The sequence below is a fragment of the Ursus arctos genome, unplaced genomic scaffold (genome assembly GCF_023065955.2).
Source record: "Ursus arctos isolate Adak ecotype North America unplaced genomic scaffold, UrsArc2.0 scaffold_15, whole genome shotgun sequence".
Taxonomy (NCBI): Eukaryota; Metazoa; Chordata; class Mammalia; order Carnivora; family Ursidae; genus Ursus; species Ursus arctos.
This window is the reverse complement of record NW_026622819.1, coordinates 26,738,420-26,751,740: the sequence shown is the minus strand read 5'-3', so window position 1 is coordinate 26,751,740 and position 13,321 is coordinate 26,738,420. Positions and strand designations below refer to the sequence as shown.

The 13,321-nt window shown below is 38.5% G+C and overlaps 1 protein-coding gene across 1 annotated transcript in view; it reads left to right on the top strand.

Annotated features, from left to right (window-relative positions):
* The window catches only part of PRLR (prolactin receptor), a 168,206-nt gene that overhangs the window by 22,080 nt on the left and 132,805 nt on the right, over positions 1–13,321 (top strand). The gene's annotated exons all lie outside the window — the stretch shown is intronic.

Genomic DNA, 13,321 nt, shown 5'->3' with positions numbered 1-13,321 from the left:
TAAGACGTTCCTTTGGGAAATGCTTGGAAATGAATGTTTGATTGACACCCTCCATGAGTTTTAATACTTTGGGATCTCAGGCAAATATTTAGAGGATGAAAAAGCGATTTAATTACCCTCTGTTTAGGAACTCACCAGCCCTGATTTTCGCTACTGTTTACCTGGTATTTCCATCTCCATGAATTACTTCCAGCAGTAAGCCAACCAGTTGGTTTATCCTCCAAGTCTGGTTAGTTCTTAACTGTGGGTCTTAAGTAGCTTATTGGTCTCTGAGGTTTGTTTTTTTATTTGCCTACCTCTTGACTTTGCCCCAGGAGAAGAACTGTGCAGGAGTTCAAATTAAAATTTATCATAGTCATCATTGGGAGTAACTCTGCAAAATTCATGATACAAATGTATCAAACCACTTAGACACTATGCCAAGTGCTGGGGAAATAATAGTGAGCAGAATGGTGTCTTCCCATGTAGAGCTTATAGTATAATGAGGAAATATGCCAATCAAATTTGCTCCAAGAGAACTGTTTTTAGGTCAATGGAGTCTAAGAAAGTTTGATTTTATTTGGTACTTTAGGGAGATAAAATAATTTTGCATAAGAATATAAATGTTTACATATTATAGAGTAGGTGAGGAGTCCAGGAGTCAGTGAATGGTTAGAAAAATGGATTTTTAGGGGCGCCTGGGTGGCTCAGTCATTAAGCGTCTGCCTTCGGCTCAGGTCATGATCCCAGATTCCTGTAATCGAGCCCCACATCAGGCTCCTCTGCTGGGGGCCTGGTTCTTCCTCTCCCACTCCCCCTGCTTGTGTTCCCTCTCTCGCAGGCTGTCTCTCTCTGTCAAATAAATAGATAAGTAAAATTTTTTTAAAAAATGGATTTTTATATAGGCTTAAAATTTTAATTACTTTTTTCTGGCATTATAGAATGGAATAAAGAAAATTGATATCACCCATATTCCACCACCTAGAAAAAGAATTACTGTTTACATATGGTAAATTTTTTCCTCTTTCATTTCTAAAAAAAATTAGCAATATATTATATATGCATTTTTTAAAACCTTTTTTTAAAACTTAATGTTACATGATAATCAATTATATGTGTTTCTGAAAACATGTGTTTGAAGCCGTCCTAACATTCCATCCATAGGAATTACTGATTTTGCCAATTTGATAAGTCTAAAATAATATTAATTTTCATTTCTTTGATTACCAGGCATAATTATTTTTTCATACATTTACCACCCTTCATATGTCTTCTTTAATGAATTACTTCTTATGTCCATTATCAAGATTTCTATTTGTTTCTCAGTATTGTCTTAATTTTTAAGAAATGAACTCTCTTTTAAGGATATTAATCTATATTCTATAATATTTATTATACATATGTTTACCCACTTTGGTCTTTGTCTTTTAATTCTGTGTCAGGTATTTTTGGTAAACACACTAGTAGATTTTTATGGCTCGAGTTCTATCCCTGTTTTCCTTTGTGATTCCTTTGTAGCTGTACTTAGTGTTATGTACCAGGCAGGAAGCAACATACTGGGAGTAAAACAGAACAAGACGGGTGGCTTTGCCTTTCAGAGCTTATAGTCTACTGAGGAAGACAGACAAAAGCCAAGCACATTATATTACACATTATGTAATATGTGAGAGAAAGTACAGGGCGGCATGAGGCCCCTAATCTGGATGCTGAGTTAAAAGAAGTCTTCTGGAATGAAGCAACTTTCTAGCTGAGTGTGAAGAGACGGGGTGATGTCAGTTGGGGCAGAGAAAAACAGTATGTGCGAAGGTGCGTGTTCAGTGACCTCAATGCTAAGTGTCCACTGTGCGTAGGACATGGAGTGCCATGGGAATGATGGTGGAGGGTGTGGGGAGACCACCAGGAGGCTGCTGTTTGCAGTAGTGCAGGGGAGAGAGAATGATGATGGGCAAGGAATGTGCTGCATCATCGTTCATCCCTTTTCCCTGGATAAACAATGCTTTGATTATACAGTTCTCACGCCTATCATATTGTCTACTACAGAATAATTGATTGTTTTATTGTCCTATGTCAGTTCGGGGGCCAGCACCATACTGGTTTTGAGTTTTATGAAACATTTAAACTGGTAGGACATGTATCCTCTCATCACTTTTCACTTTCAGAATTAATTTGTCTACTCTTGTCAGTGTGTTCTGGGTAAACTCTAAAACGATTTGGAAAAATTAGGAAAGCGTATGTATATATATGTGTGTGTGTAGAGATATATGTGTACGTATGTATGTATATGCATGTGTATACACACACACACACAATCTCCCATTGGTAATTGGATAACGCGTTAAGCCTATAGATCAGTCACGAAAGAACTGACAATCTTTTTAATAGAGTCAGCTCATCGGGAAGCATAGAACATCTACCCATGTACTCGAATTTTTTTTTATATTTCTTGTTAAAATTTTATAGTTTTACTCAAATAGGTTATTCTTTTTTGTTAAGGTTATTCTTATGTATCTTATAATTTTTGTTTTTTCTTATGAATGGATCTTTTTTTCCATATCTTCTCTCTGCTATTGCTGGACTAATGCACATATATTTTCTTTATATCTAACTATTTAACTCTCAATTGATTATAAGAATTTTTAGTTGATTATAAGAATTTGTAATCATAGTGTCTATTAATAATATGGTAATTTTCCTCTTTCCAATAGTTCTATCCAATTTTTATTTGATGTCCTCTAGCATTGATTACAACTTTTATTAAATAGTAATGATAATGGTGAACATCCTTAGTATTAATTTTAAAAACAATTCCAGTTATTTAATATTTTTTTATAAGTATGTTCTATGAGAGCTAATAAAACAAGCATGGGAAATGCTACAAATGAAATCCTCTCTCCCAAGGATTAATAATTCATATTCATAAATTAATGGTATGAGATATGCAATAAAGAAACTAGCTGACCTGAGCTGAACCCACATTTCTAAAATGTATTTGACCACAGCAGTCTTTTCTTTCATTTGGAAATTTACACCAGTGATAACAGTCAACACTATATTCATTTGATCTTACTTTTTTCAATTTTTCTGTGCACCCTTGTCTTTTTTTTTTTTTAATCTATTGCCACGTGGACTGTGGTTTGGTTTTGCTTTTATTTTTTCCAGTAATTTAGAAGACAGTCATCCTCTTTTTATTCTACAAGTGATTGCACTTAAAGTTTTCCAAACACTTGCACCTGTATTTTATACTTAACTGAAGTCATAGACATGACCGACATGACCATCTGCTTTTCTAATCAAGTTCAGAATGAAAGGATATGCTTAAATAGCCCTATTAAAAATGAGACATTTAATCCATTTTTTTCCTTTCAACCATTTTCTCAGTATTTGTGAGAATAACTTAACATTTTTTTTCAGGTTACTGTCAGTTACACATTTTATATTATTTTACTTCTCTTTCATGAATTTTTTAAATCTATTCAGCAACATAATCATATTCACAATACATTCTTGGATAGTTACATGGTTATCTGGTTTCTGTGTACATAGGTATTGGCTACTTACACTATAAATTTCTTATTTTGACTCATTTTAATTAATCTCTCAGGCAGCTAACGATATCTTTAAGAGTTATTGTAAGTAAAGCAAGGAGATCATATTTTTTTGAATCCTTTGATCTGCTTAAACAAACCTCTGTTGTCTTTCACCATAAAGAATGATTTTTCCTGTGTATAAAATTCTTGTCTCACCATCTTTCTTGCCTTTTGCCTTTAAGTCATGTGGTGGAAAAATCTGAGATGATTCATATTTTTGTTTCTTAGTAACCTTTTTTCCCCCCTGGACTTAAAGGTTTTGCTTTCCAATTCAAATATTTTGTCATAACGCATCTAGGTGTGAGGTTTTTTTTCTGATTTTCATAGCACTTGCTGAATCATGTCAATTTTCAGAGTCAGACCTTCCATTAGCACTGGGACATTTTCTATTTTCAAAGCTTCTTTTCTGATTTTGAATATTTCTTCAGTTATGTTTTATTTATTCTCTTCTTTAAAATGCATTCTTAAAATTTGAATGCTTTTTTATGAGATGTAACTTACATCCAGTGAAACACAAAGACGCTAAGTGGACAGTTTGATCAGTTTTGCCAAAACTCATATATATCTAAGTAACCACATCCCTACCAAGATAGCTAACAATCCCATCACAGAATTTCCTCATATCCCTTCCCAGGTAATCCCAACCACAGAAGCAACACTGATCTGATTTCTATCACTTTAGATTTGTTTTGCTTGTTCTGAATATCATATAAATGGAATCATACAATAATATTATGTATGAGACTTCTTTGCATGAATTTTTTAGATTTTTTTGAGATTTTTAAACTTTTTTTATTCAGGTTTATTAAGTGATGTATTTTATATTCTTTTACTTCTCTTTCATGAATTATTTTATCTATTCAGCAATGTAATCATATTTACAGTGCATTCTTGGATAGTTACATGGTTATCTTTTTCTGTGTACATAGTTTTTGCCCATGTTGTTGCTTGTATCACTGATTCATTTCACGTGTTGCTGAGTAGTATTCTATTACATGGATACTGTATGATTTGTTGGTTGATTTTCCTATTTATGGATACCTGGCCTATTTTCAGTTCAGGGCTATTATGAATAAAGTGGCTGTTAACATTCTTTTTAGGTTTGTTGTGGACATAGTTTTCTTTTTTCTTTTCTTTTTCTTTTTTTCTTTCTTTCTTTTTTTTTTTTTTTTTTTTTTTTTTGATAATTCTGTAGGGATGGAATTTGGAGGTCAAAGACAAAGAATATATTTAACTGTTAAGAAACTGACAGCAGTTTTCCGAAATGCTTGTTGCCATTTTACATCCCTCCCAGCCATTTATGAGTTTCACTTGCTCTATATCCCTGGTGAAACTGGTGTTGTCACTCTCATTTAGCCCTCCTGGTAGGCATGTAGCACTATCGCATTGTGTCTCTTTTCCATGAGTATAAATTGGCCCTAATTTGACTGTGTGCCCTACTTTATGTTTCTGGCATCTCGTCTCATTGAATCCTTTTAAGGAGAACAATGTAGGGCTTCTATATTTTAAGGAGTGTCTGCTTCTGTGTCCCCTACTGTCAGTCTTACCTCTTACTGCCTTCAGAGGACATAGTAATACAATTATTAATACTATTCATTTTTTTATTTCCCTACCATCGTCCTTGACTGACCCAGCCTTCTATCTCCTAACAGCTACCTGTCCACTTTCACGGTGTCTTTTTTCTACATCAACCGAGAATGAGAAACGGTTTTCTAAAATTGTCTTTGAGAGGGTGTTTCAGTTTCCTTGTTAAATACTTTATCCACTGTCTGTGCTATTTGCTTTTCGTGCTTACTCATCCAGGAATGAAACTGAATCCACTTAGAACCAATATTTGTGAACACATGACATGTGCAATGTGTTCTGGGACCTGTTCGATACGTACCAGGCTGTAAGTTTTCTGGTTCACAGCTGGAGGGCAGAATGACATGTCCTAGTTCAGAACAGCCATGACACCGATGTAGCTTTGTGTATCGAGATACGATCTCCTCTTTCCCCACCACCTATTCTCTTACGCTCAAGGCAGGAACCACAAAAATTCATCATCTTCGAGATGCCTTTCTTCCAGGACTCTTCCGCTCTCCCCCCACTAGTCTTTAGTCATTGGATATATGTTCCAGGATCCAATGTGCTGTTGCCTGCTCTTGTGATGTCCCAATTCACTGTTTTCTGAAGTTTGAGATTTCTCTGTGAATATGGAAGGGGCGCTCTGCTGGGTTGAAGATGGTCGCATTCAGCGAAAGGGTAGCTGAACAGTTTTCAGGAAGGGAGTGAACTATCTGCCTGTCTTCTTTGAAGCCAAAGGTTTGGTTTTGTTTTCAGCAGCAAATTGTGTTTGTTAGTAATTGGGGTTCACCTTTCAGCACCGTGGATCATGTTAGTCCTGATATTTCCTCGGAGTTTCTGGCTGCAGACTGACCATAGGTCTTGGGTTTTTTTATATTGTCTAGACCTATTCTTCTCTTCCTTTCGCCACACCATGTCTTTATGAGTAGTCAAAAACAGGTACTTCTTTCCAGAAATCTAATAAATGTCTTCTTAAGTCCTTTTCAATTTTAAGATTTTATCATTCTGCCCATTTCCTCCATGAATCTTGGCTAACTTCCTCACCTAATCAAGTCCAAGTTTGTGTGAACAACTATCATATTTCTTTTTTTTACATGATGAACTCTTTATCATTCTTTAGCATTTTGAAGTTCTATCTCCAGCAGAAAAACCTTTTACAGATGACCAGATATCCTGGGGGAGAAGAATGGCAGAAATCTAATTAATCCTATTCTTATTATTTTCTTAAAAGGATGACTAGGTGTGTGTCTTGAAAGATGTGGCATTATCATCTCTGAGTGGCATCTGAATTCAAGACACCTAATGCTCACTGAGGTCCTATGATGCATCAGGAATTGTACTAGAAAGTAGATTATAAGACACGATCTCTTGCATTGAGGAATTCAAAGTCTTCTTCTTACCTCTACCATTATCATGGGCAGGACTGGTGAGTCCAGCCTTTGGAATTTGGAAGTCACCCACATTGTTTAAAATTCTTTTGACTAGAGATGCCTGGGTGGCTCAGTTGCTAAACATCTGCCTTTGGCTCAAGTTATGATCCCAAGGTCGTGGGATGGAGCCCCAAGTCGGGGGCCTTACTCAGCAGGGAGCCCGCCTCACCCTCTGCCTGCTGCTCCCCCTGCTTATGTGCTCTCTCTCTCTGACAAATAAATAAATAAAATCTTAAAATAATAATAATAATAAAATCTAACAATAAAAATAAAAATCTTTTGACAGTCATACAAATATATATTTTTTCCCTTTAGGAGTATATTCTTTATGTCTCTCAGGAAAGTTTTTGACTCTGGAATTATATTGCATTGTTCTCTGAGGGTAATAAGATTGGTGAGGTGAGAGCCTTTGAAGAATAACACGAAATAGCCCAGAAACTAAGACTGAGGCTTCAGCGTGGCTCTCAAGGCATCCTATAGGAATCCTCTGCCGCGTACGATGAAAATCACAAACCCTGCTCCCTCAGGAAGTAGACCTACCCTAGCCATAAGATTCAAAACATAGCTATTAAATATTCCATCATCATACATAAGTATGTGTTATACACAGGATACTTTTCTAATCCAGGAGTGAGACAGCGAAGTTAATCTTCTTTTTGAAGTTATAATCTTCTTTTGAGAGAAAAGTTTCACACAATTAGCCTTTGAAATATATTCCCTGAAGTACCATGAAAACATTGTCCCACAAAACAGTGTTTCTAAGAAACACATATGTCCCTGCCCTTGATTTTTCTTATCACCACCAATAAAAATAACAGCTAGGTTGTTCTCTTCATGACCCTCAAATAAATAAATAAATAAATAAATAAATAAATAAATAAATAAATCAGTCTTTACTTTCTCAATCTTGACTTGCAACCCCAAGGATACCAAACAAAGATAAAGGTTCAAGGAGAAAAAGATCAACTACCTGCTCAAAATATGTAGCATAGCAATTCTGAGCTTTTGATAAAGACTCAAAATTCCCATGTTTATCCACTAGCTGAAAAAAGGAGCTTTGTTATTAGGAAACCATATTCAAGAAGTAAGGTAGCCCTACTAACAGCTTTCCTGCTCCCGTATGAATTACTGGTCTCTTTACACGGATGTTTGACAGGTTCTTAGCAAAGCTGTATTGGACCAGCACAGAGCCCCATCAGATCTGTACTAATTGCTATGGAACCATCATTTACTAGATTTCTGCTCCCTTTTATGCCATGAGTGGTAGACAACACTTCAGACCACAAATGGGCAGAACATGTTGAATCCGAAGTTTGGGCATGACATGATGCTGTCTGCCTCCTTGTGATGATTTCAGATACAATGGAATGACCCTGGCCATGGTAGGAACTCAAGAAATCTTGGTTCGTCATTTCTTTTCTTCCATCCAATGGGTCTTGTTAGTTACACATGCAACAGAATGTCCGTCCCACTGAACACGGCATCTCCTGCGGCCACTGTCCCTTCTGGCATAACCACATGGTAGATAGCTAAATGGGTTTTTTTTTTAAGATTTTATTTATTTATTTGACGGAGAGAGAGAGACAGCCAACAAGAGAGGGAACACAAACAGGGGGAGTGGGAGAGGAAGAAGCAGGCTTCCAGCAGAGGAGCCCGATGCAGGGCTCGATCCCAGGACTCCAGGATCACGCCCTGAGCAGAAGGCAGATGCCTAACGACTGAGCCACCCAGGCACCCCAAAAGGGTTTTTTTAACTATATTTTGCCAGGAGCCCAATTTCTATAGCACTAGACTCCCAATCACTAGACTTCTACTACCTATAGAAAAGGACAGCTCAGTCTTTCTAAAAGGATTGTTCTCAAACAAGGGAGCATTTGAGGCAACTCATCAACAAGGTAGCCTGGTAATTGGTGCTCCTTCCAAAGCCAGATGAAAGATTTGTGGTTGGCTCAGATCGTCTTCTGTCCCATTAGAGAGCAAAATTTACCAAGGACACAGCTGACACCAAGACGCCATCAGGGATATATGACATGTTTAAGAATGAGGTCAGGAATAAGGTCATTAAACAACATCCCTTATTTGATTACATTAAAGGAGGAATTTCCACTGACATTTTCAGAGACATAAAATAATTGCCAGCTTTCACAGGAGCATAGGACTGACCTAAGGCTGTATTGCATTCATGTCGTGTCTTTTTGTTAATATATCTTGTATTATTAGTTTACTTTCAAACAGATGCCCCAACATATTTTTCTGAAGTAGAAACAAGTCATATTATGATCATTGTTCTTAAGAGAATTACCTAAAACGTATTCATTTAATCTCGCAATCATTTTCCAACTGCTGCTGCTTGCCCTTTATGCACTGGATATGATGTAAGGCACATATATAAAAAGGTGACCATTTTCTACCCTCAAGAAACACCCAAGTCGGGTGGGGGAGAGAGATGTGATAGAGGCATGGATGGGGGTGGGGGCAGTTATCGAACAAGCGGAAGAAGAGAGTAAGGAGGAGATTCTATAGAGGAAATAGCACACACAAACTTGTAGCGAGTCACATGTTCCCGAGGTCTGGAGCAGTTGCAAGTAGCCTGGCAGGCAAAACACACAAGGAAGAAGTAGCAAAGGACAGCAAGCGTAGCTGAGAAAGTAGTTTGGGTCAGACTGTAAAGAGCTGGATACCGAGCTAAGTGCTTTCTTCTGTGATTTGTGGGAGTCACAGTTAGCAGAGGACTTGAAGTCAGACCTCTTGAATCGCAGGCATGGTTTCGTCTGCGGGATTACACTCGTCCCTCCTGATGCAAATGACCGCCACACTGGATTTAACTGAAGATCACCGAATGCAAATACATAAATTGCCTAGCAGAAGCAATCATGGAGTTTTGTTCTCATTATCTCCATGGAATAAATGAGGAAAGTAAAGTATAAAGAGTTAAGTGACTCGTCCAGAGTCACACGACGAGTTAGGTGATCCCAGGCAATCTGGCGTCAGAGACTGTAGTCTTAACTGCACCACGTATCCCCCTTAGACCTAGAGATCTTTATGCATTTGTGTGTTCGACTGACGTGAGCATTGGCAAGTAAAGGCTCCCTTCCGGAATAGATTTGACAACTGGCTAAGTTGGAAACTAAAAGGATGAACGGTCTATAATGCAAGTCTTGGGATCAAGGAATGAAAGATACTCCCTAATCATGTCTCCAGATATCTTTTTCTTTACCCTTTCCTGGCTCTTTGAAACCAGGCATCTGGGACAGGGCAGCCTCATCCTGTTAAGAGCAGTGAAGTATTAGAAGGATGCTACTCTGAGAGGCTGCAGATACTGCAATTGTATTCACTACCCCAGACTTTGAAGTTAAAGCCTGCAAACCTGAGAGAGAGGATTTTGTGCCTGATTAGTATTGGTTGTTTGGTTTTGTTTAAATATTCATGGAGAGAATGGCAAAGAAATTGGACTGTAAGTTGAAGTTCAAGCAGGACAGACAGGCCCTACAATGCTTCTCTTTGTGCAATGATATTAATAACATCCAAACAGGCCTTTAGGGCTGTCTTCTTCCTTCGTACTTATCAAAGGAGTAAGATATCATTTTCCTTGGAAGCTTGAATGTTAAATATATTCCACAACAGGATTTGAAAATCATGGTTTTAAAAGTCACCTATTGTGTTTTGAATATCTATAGCCTTCGATACCTTATTAGGAGTCAATATTTGCTGGAAGTTTAACATCAAAGATCCATTGTGTGGTAGGAGGCAGAGACAGCCTGAAGCATAGAATCAGTACGGTGGCCATTGTTGCAGCAGGACATATCTAACAGTGTAAAGAAAAGCTTTCAGCTAACTAGTACAGAACTTCCTCAGCTTACAGTAGGGTCACATCCTGGTGCACCCATTGTCAGTTGAAAATATTGTCAGTTGAAAATACATTTAGGACACCTGACCTACAGAACCTTACAGCCGAGGCTAGCCTACCTTAAATGTGCTCAGAACACTTCCATGAGCCTCTAGTTCGTCCCAATCATCTAACACAAAGCCTATTTTATAATAAAGTGTTGACTGTCTCATGTAATTTATTGGCTACTGTACTGAAAGGGAAAACAGCATGGTCGTACGGGGACAGAAGGCTGTAGGTGTAATAGTTTTTCACCCCCATGATGGCTCTTTGCCATAGCCCAGCATCACCAGAAAGGCTCTTCCCACATATCACTAGCCCAGGAGAAGATCAAAATTCACAATACAACGTATGATTTCTACTAAATGCATATTGCTTCAGTACTGCCGTAGTCGGAAAATCCGAAGTCAAACCACACTGAGATTGGAGACCGTCTGCGCGGGGGTACACTGCAACTGCTGTGCCCAGTGGTGATCTCCGTTTCCCCGGAAGTGTTCGAGCAGGGATTGAATGACCCTTGGAGGGTGGTGCTGAGGTGGAATAAGAGCATGATGTCCGAGACTAGAATGGCCTCCAAGTGTTCCTGCAGCTCTCAAGTGTTAGGAAATAATTTGCAAGCACGGGCCTGCCCAAAGACCTGAGTATTCCATTTTATCATACTGACCCATTCCATATGGAAGAGGATGTTCAGTCCACTTTTTGGAAGTCGCTGTCATCTTCATGTTCATTTTTCTATCTCTGAAATTTTAATATATGTTGAGCATATAGATATTATATATCCATATGTTATATATTCATATGTTATGTATTGACAAATAGTTATATAGGTCTGTGCATCTGTGTGTATATGCATATGGCAGATACCTTTAGCAGCATTTCAGTAATCCTCTGACCATGTTTGCAAGGTAGAACATGAGAGGTATTTCTATGATTATAGTACAGGTGAAAAAACAGGGGCCCGGGATCTTCCCACAGTCTCCTGCCTCTGATGCTTGTTTGGTAAAGGCCCTTTGAATAGAGTCCCTTATTTTATGTGTGGATATTCTGTTCAGTTTTAATTACAATGAAAACTGCTTAAGGGAGGGGCCATAGGAAATTTGGATAACTTTCTATGGAGATTGTATCGTTTGTTTGGTTGCTCTAGAATGCATTGTTCTTGGTCTAAGATTTCCCCTCCTCACACATAGTTAATATTTAAGAAGCACATCTTAAATTCAGTTGTCATGCAAGCACTTTCCCAATCTCTGGTCAGAGCAAAAGGAGGCTATGCACAACTTACATCTGATGAGACAGCTACACGTCAAAGCATCCCGACAACAGGGCGAATTTCAGGTAATGTGATGCTTCTAGGATTTACATAGAAGTAGCAAGATAAATGTGTATGGGTGACGAAATCAGCTCCTGCCTGGTCAAATGGTAGATTTCTCAGAAGCATTTGTAAAACTGGATCCAACTTTTGTTGCCTTAGGGAGACTGTATAAAGCAGGAATAACTGCTAGATTAAAAGGAGAATTGGTTTGCTTTCCTGTTGTGATGTTGAGAGGCAGGGGTGATGGTTTGGTTAGACCCTGCTAGAGAGCCCTCCAGAAAAAGATTCAGAGTCCCCTGCTTGGAAATAAGAAGTCAACTTTTTTCTTTCTTTCTTTCTTTTTTTTAAGATTTATTTTATTTTAGAGAGAGAGAGAGAGAGTAGAGGGAGAGGCTGAGGGAGAGAATCTTCAAGCAGACTCCCTGCTGAGCACAGGCTCAATTCCATGACCCATGAGATCATGACCTGAGCCAAAACCAAGAGTCGGATGCTCAACTGACTGAGCCACCCAGGCACCCCTGAACCTCTTTCTGCTTTGGCTTTGTATAAGAAATCTCACTCAAGAATCAACTACATATTTTTATAAGGTCATGGTTTTGCAAGATACTGGTACATGTTTTCCCAAGTCAGTGGTTTCACTAAGAACTGAGTGTCCTAGAACTGCTAACGTTTCTGAGCCATCTTGGTAGACACTAAATCAAATAAGCCCCCACCCCAGGGCTTGTCTGTATTCCAAGCCAACACAGGCATTATTCTCTCTTGCCATAAAGATTTATTTGCGGTACTCATTAGTCATTCTCCAAGCTTTTAACTTGGGCAAGCACAGATCAGTGTCAGATGCTTTTCTTTTTCTCTGTTGGGATACCCTCAAAAAACTGAGCTGTACCAACTGGTGAAAATTCTCCCTTTATTTTTCTTGTCCAGCTGAATCGCCACTTCTTCCCTTTCATCTTATCCCCTTGCCCCAAAGCAGTGCTTGGTATGCTAATGTCACTCTCATGATGGATTCTTAAGATAGCACCAGGAGAGTGAGCAATTGAACTTCTACCTCTGTTTAGTGCAGTGTCCCTGAGTCATAGAAGATGGATCCAAGTTTTTCACTGCTCTCATGAGATAGGAGACTCTTCACCAACATACTTCACTGCCAAAACATGGGACAAGAAGGAGAGAAGGTTTCCAGTAGATGAATTTCTGCTCATTCCTGCCCATCACCTTGCCTTTGCAGAGTTCTTCCAGGGATTTATTTCTCATTCCATCCTCATAGAAACTCCAGGAAGTATGTATTATCAGTCTCATTTTCAGAGATGAAGAGAATGAGGCAAAACGGTGAAGTGAGGTGCCCACGGCCATGTGGCCAAGAAGCAGCCAGGCAAGGGCCTGGGCACAGGTCTTCTGACATGTGCCGTATCCAAGCCTCTTTTTTCTCCTTCCTGGCTGCCTTCCCAGTTTTGTGGAAAGAATCAAAGCCTGGAAGGATAAATAACAACAAGAGTTAAAAAAAAAAAAGCATTTGCCATGTGCTAGATTCCATACTAATAACATCAGGTACATTATTGCTTCCACC